Raw genomic sequence first — 6516 nt, forward strand, 5'->3', positions numbered from 1 at the left:
GGATCATGTGAAGGGTAACTTCTTCCTTGAGGTGCTATAAGATCGTGACCCCCTCAAACTCTCAGGAAGAAAAGCAGGTGCATTGACTCCAGGTACTGGACACAGCAGAGGCTCAGTCACTATTACTTGAATGTCCTTAAGTCTCAGTCTTCATTAGCCAGCATGGAGTCTTGATGACTAGCATTCTATTCTCTAGTAATAGACTCGAGTATAGGGCATAGCTGGAGAAGGGAATGGCAACCCACTCCAGTGTTCTTGCTTAAGGAATCCCATGGACAGAGGGGTCGCAAAGAGTCGGACACGACTTTGTGACGAAGACACGCGCACTACGGAGCACAGTAATAACATCCTATCCTCTCAGGGGACGTTTTTATTTATTTATGTGTTTATTTGGCTGTGCCAGGTCTTAGTTGTAGCACGCAGGATATTCAACCTTCGTTGTGACAAGCAGGATCTTTGGTTGCTGCATGTGGGATCTATTTCCCTGACAGGGGATCGAGCCCAGGCCCCCTACGTTGGAAGCATGGAGTCTCAGCCTCTGCACCACTAGGGAAGTGTCTGGAGATAGACTTTGAACCGCTTCCGCAGGGCATAGACAGGGAGGCTTTCCTTGAGGAAGGTGACGTGACTTCAAGCAGCACTTTTCATACTTTAAGATGCATACAAGCCGCCGGGGGGATCTTAACAGAAATGCAGGTTCAGAGTCAGTAGGGCTGAGGCCTGAGATTCTCTGTTTCTAACAAACGCCGGAGTGAATCAGCTGCTGCTGCTCCAGGGACCACACCGAGTGTTTCCCAAACTGATTCAAGAGGCCTGAATTCTTCCTGACTCTCCTCCCAGCCAGCTGTGTGGCCTGAGGGAGTCTCCGTGCCTTCTCTAGGCTTTGGTTCTTCATCTGAATATTACATAGGTCAACAAACGTATATGGATGGCTGACTACATGCCAGGCTGCCCTGGGTGGTTGCTGGAGAAACAAAGATGAATGAATCATAAGACTAGTCCAGGAGAAGCTTACAGACTGGGGAGCTTAAAGATCCAATGATAATATTTAAAGACCATTTGGATTCTAAAATTTCATGGCTTAATGGGAGAAAAGGCTTAAAAGATCTTCCCCTCCTAGAAAACATCTTTCCAAACAGTATGACAGGGACCCCCCAGCAACCATTGTTCTCAGAATCTGAGAACATTTAATCTAGAAGGAATACCCCCTCAGTTTAGCCCAGACCCTTTCTTGCCATTTTACTGATGGGGAAGGAAGCTAGAGAACAGAGGCAGAAAGTGCCAGGTCCAGGGCGGATTGCTGGTTTCCAGGCTGTGTTTTGTCTGTTTGTTTTTCCGCCACATCACACGTCGTGGGGGATCTCAGCTCCCGGGTCAGGGGCCGATCCCACTCCTGCAGCAGACGTCTTCACCGAGGGACTGCCAGGGGAGTCCTCCAGTTATGCTTTCAAAGGTAGTGTTCTCCAATAGAAATAAAAGAGGAACCACGGAATTTCAAAAAGGTTAATTTAAACATTTGTGCTGCCCACACTGAAGAGATGAAAAGGAAACAGGTGATGTTCCTTTTAATACTACATTTACCTAAAGGTCAAAACTATTACCACTTCAACATGGGATCGATACAATAAAATTAGCAATGAGAGATTTCATGCTCTTTGATGTTGTCCTAAGACTTAGAAATTCAGGGTAAGTACACCGACAGTGCATCTCAGTTTGCACCGGTCACTTTCCCAGTATGGTTCCCATGTTGGATGGTAAAGATCCAAGTTGTATTTCCTTCTCCAGGGCATCTTCCCAACCCAGGTATCGAACCCAGGTCTCCCACATTGTGGGCAGACGCTTTACCATCCGAGCCACCAGGGAAGCCCTGTGTTATCTTAGCCTAACCCAACCGCACAGAGATGGATTTCTCAGTGGGCAGTAGCATCGTTGCTCAGCCCAGGAACGCTGATCAGTTTTACAGACACTGGGCCAGAAAGTCAGTCTCCCAGCAGGATAGCATTCCAGTTTGGGGAGGGGCCTCAATCGTAGCCTAGTCTCACTTGAGGTATGACTTTACGAACACTCGGCGAGTCCGCCTTGGGTCCTGGTGATGGCAGGCTGGAAGGTGGAACCCACACGTCTGAGGTTCTGTGCATGCAGTGCTTACAACGCACTACCAGCCACCAAACAAATGCCTGAGAAACCTTAGCCGTCTTCTCTCCTTTCTCCTCTTCCAGTTTTGCACCAAGCTGGTCTGTTCCCAGAGAAGTGGCTCCATTCAAGTGAGATCCAATCAGAGCCCATCTCGGAGGTGGCATTGTCATTCCAGCCTGTCTGGTAGGTGCAGCTCCCTGGGTGACATTCGTTGCATAAGCCACAGCATGCCACACCTACCTGATGACTGCCAGCAGCTCACCCATGAGGAAAGCCGTGCCGGCTCCCCCGGGAGAAGACTGGTGTGGGACTGAGGCATGTAGTTGCAAAAATTACTTCTGCCATCTGACAAGTAGGGCCAGTTCCCGGGTGTTCTACCCAAAGCGCTTTTCTACAGCAGCACAACCTCAAGAAAAACCAGTTTCAGGGGCACCACACCTAGGATTGAATGATGCCATCTGATATTAGCGTCTCATTGCATCAGTGTTTCTGACGCCGGTGTCTTTCGAGCCGGCAAAAAGCTTTATAATGGAGAAATAGAAAAAAGAAAAAGACTCGCTGGCTGACATCTAAAGGTACTGTCTGTACTGCTCCTAATTGGCCACACAGGTTGTTGGGCAGATAACCACACACCCACCCACCTCCGCCTGGCGAGCACTGGCAAGCCGTTTCTTGGAGGGGCCTCGATGGCACATTCAGGCGAAATTCTTGTCTGGTTGGCTCTGCTTATGTTTTGTATCAAAATATCAGGGTTTAATCTCCTAAATCTTTTTAAAGGCGTGACTATTAAGAACAGGCTTTCAAAGGGTGCTTCTACGGCCTGTCTTGACCTTTCTGAAAATCTCTGAAATGCACCAGTGATTTCTTATTTCCCAAGTTCTTTTACATAAATGGTCTTGGCTTCCTGGACACACAGACTTTTGAGTCTGATCAAATACTTTAGGTTTAGGCCTCTTGCTTTTTCTGTCTTCCTTTAAACATGTGTTGCCTCCTGAATCCTGCTTCTTGCAATAATGGTTAGGAAATGAATTGACTGCAAAGAATTCTAGTACTCTAGCCATCTTCAGGAAGTTGCCTAAAATAGGAATTTCCTTGTGCAGAATGCTTAAGGAAAAAGAAATCAGGTAAAAATCATTGTAGGAGACTGAGTGATATTGAAATCAAAATGTGGAAAGGCGGACCAGTAGGAGGAAAGCAAGCCTTTTTCCTCCTGTTCCCAGAATGAGGTAACAAGACCTTCTAGCAAAAGGCAACCCTTAATGTGGCAACCAGGCTCTACACGAACTAGCAGTTGCCTGTCTCTTCAGTTCAAACCACACTGTTCTTCTCTACCAACCCTGTAAGCGCTCCTGGTGGCTCAGATGGTAAGGAATCCCCCTGCAATGCAGGAGACCCGAGTTTGATCCCTGGGTTGGAAAGATCCCCTGGAGGAGGGAATGGCAACCCACTGCTTGAGAATTCCATGGACAGAGGAGCCTGGTAGGCTACAGTCCATGGGGTTGCAAAGAGCTGGACTCGACAGAGTGACCAACACACACACCAATCCCACGGGATGCCCAGGAGGCATGTCTCTCAAGATCCCTAGACCTTTTAAAAGTATTTATTTGTTGTGGCATGGGGGATCTACATATAAGTTAAATAAGCAGGGTGACAACATACAGCCTTGACGGACTCCTTTTCCTATTTGGAACCAGTCTGTTGTTCCAGGTTCAGTTCTAGCTGTTGCTTCCTGACCTGCATACAAGTTTCTCAAGAGGCAGGTCAGGTGGTCTGGTATTCCCATCTCTTTCAGAATTTTCCATAGTTTGTTGTGATCCACACAGTCAAAGGCTTTGGCATAGTCAATAAAGCAGAAATAGATATTTTTCTGGAACTCTTTTGCTTTTTCGATGATCCAGCAGATGTTGGCAATTTGATCTCTGGTTCCTCTGCCTTTTCTAAAACCAGCTTGAACATCTGGAAGTTCACGGTTCACGTATTGCTGAAGTCTGGCTTGGAGAATTTTAAGCATCACTTTACCAGTGTGTGAGATGAGCGCAATCATGCAGTAGTTTGAGCATTCTTTGGCATTTCCTTTCTTTGGGATTGGAATAAAAACTGACCTTTTCCAGTCCTGTGGCCACTGCTGAGTTTTCCAAATTTACTGGCATATTGATTGCAGCATTTTCACAGCATCATCTTTCAGGATTTGAAACTTATATGCAGAGTACATCATGAGAAACGCTGGGATGGAAGAAGCACAAGTTGGAATCAAGATTGCCGGGAGAAATATCAATAACCTCAGATATGCAGATGACACCACCCTTATGGCAGAAAGTGAAGAAGAACTAAAGAGCCTCTTGATGAAAGTGAAAGAGGAGAGTGAAAAAGCTGGCTTAAAGCTCAACATTCAGAAAACTAAGATCATGGCATCCAGTCCCATCACTTCATGGCAAATAGATGGGGAAACAGTGGCTGACTTTTTCTGGGCTCCAAAATCACTGCAGATGGTGACTGCAGCCATGAAATTAAAAGACGCTTACTCCTTGGAAGGAAAGTTATGATCAACCTAGACAGCATATTGAAAAGCAGAGACATTACTTTGTCAACAAAGGTCCGTCTAGTCAAGGCTATGGTTTTTCCAGTGGTCATGTATGGATGTGAGAGTTGGACTATACAAGCTGAGCAGTGAAGAATTGATGCTTTTGAACTGTGGTGTTGGAGAAAACTCTTGAGAGTCCCTTGGACTTCAAGGAGATCCAACCAGTCCATTCTAAAGGAGATCAGTCCTGGGTGTTCACTGGAGGGACTGATGCTGAAGCTGAAACTCCAATACTTTGGCCACCTGATGCGAAGAGCTGACTCATTGTAAAGACCCTGGTGCTGGGAAAGATTGAGGAGGAGAAGGGGACGACAGAGGATGAGATGGCTGGATGGCATCACCAACTCAATGGACATGGGTTTGGGTGGACTCCAGGAGTTGGTGACGGACAGGGAGGCCTGGCCTGCTGCAGTTCATGGGGTCGCAAAGAGTTGGACACGACTGAGCGACTGAACTGAACTGAACTGATATGAGGTCTAGTTCCCTGACCAGGGATCGAACCTGGGCCCTCTGCATTGGGAACGCCGAGTCTTAGCCATCGTCCCAGTGAAGCCCCAAGGTCCCTAGGCTTTTGTGTCTACTGTCCCCTCCGCCTGCCCTGGAAGTCTTCCTACCCCTGTTCATCTGGTGAGTCTTACCCACCTTGTCAGTAACTCAGCTCAGGTGATCTCGCTACAGGGATGCCTTCCCTGACCCAGAATAGGATGGATTCCCTTGCCAGGACAGTCCTACATAAGTATCACTTTGCAACGCTTATGGAGGGGAGAGAAAATCTTTCCTCCACCTGGTCCCTGGCTGGGTTTGAAAATTTTGCTGACAAAGACAGATCAACAGGAAAAACGCATACAGACTTATTTTAACCTAAGTTTTATGTGGCACAGGAGACTTCATAAGGAAATGAAGTCCCAAAGAAACAGAGCTGTGTATTTTACTGCTAGGTGTGATGAAGAGCAGACAGTCTCGAGGAATGGGAGAGGTGAACCGGTGTGAGGTTAAGTGTTAAGTGTAGTAAACTGGAGGCAATTTAGCAAGTCTTGTTTATCAAGATTCTTCTGAGTTTCCCTTTGTCTTCAGAGATAAGGATGTTCCTGTCCTGGAATGTGAAGGGCATCTCTCACCTGAGGGTTTTATGATTGGTTTTTGGGAAGAAGGTCAGCATGACCTTCTGATTTTTGCTGTTTTCTAATCTTTTCTTCAGTTTATTCAGTATGCCAAGGTGGCATAATTCGGGATAGCGTGTCTTGAACCACATCACATCCTTGCAAGCACTTGTTTTATCTTTCCCGTTACACCGTCCATCCCACCAGGGCAGAACCCTAGTTCTCAGCCTTGGAGCCTCCTGCGCCTCGCACTGCGGGTCTTGCGTGTACCGGGGCCTCGGGAAGCATTGGTCTCTAAGTGAAAATTTTCCATCAGGAATTCCAGTGCCTCCTTGGCCTCCAAATTTTTACTCCTTAATTCGCTAATACAGGAAACATTTATGTATGTAACTCGACCATGTTAACAGCATCTTGCTACATAGTGGGGCACATTCATAGGCAAGTAAAATATACAACTTCTCTTGGCGCTGGAGAAAATTATTCAAACTGTATTCATCTTTCGTTCCAATCACTCAATTAGGGCACGTCCCTTGTTGGCGGATTCGTAACAAAAGTAACTATTTTCCAGCGCGCGTCCTCAGGTGACCTGTCTAGACGTGCCCGGGAAGAACAGTCCAACACTCGCCTAACCCCCAAAGTAATGTGTGATGCGTGGGGCACGCGGCGCCGCCACGAAGCGCGCAGGAGCGGGGGGCGGTG

This window comes from Giraffa tippelskirchi, chromosome 3, assembly GCF_054371585.1.
Source record: "Giraffa tippelskirchi isolate mGirTip1 chromosome 3, T2T-mGirTip1v1.2.pri, whole genome shotgun sequence".
Taxonomy (NCBI): Eukaryota; Metazoa; Chordata; class Mammalia; order Artiodactyla; family Giraffidae; genus Giraffa; species Giraffa tippelskirchi.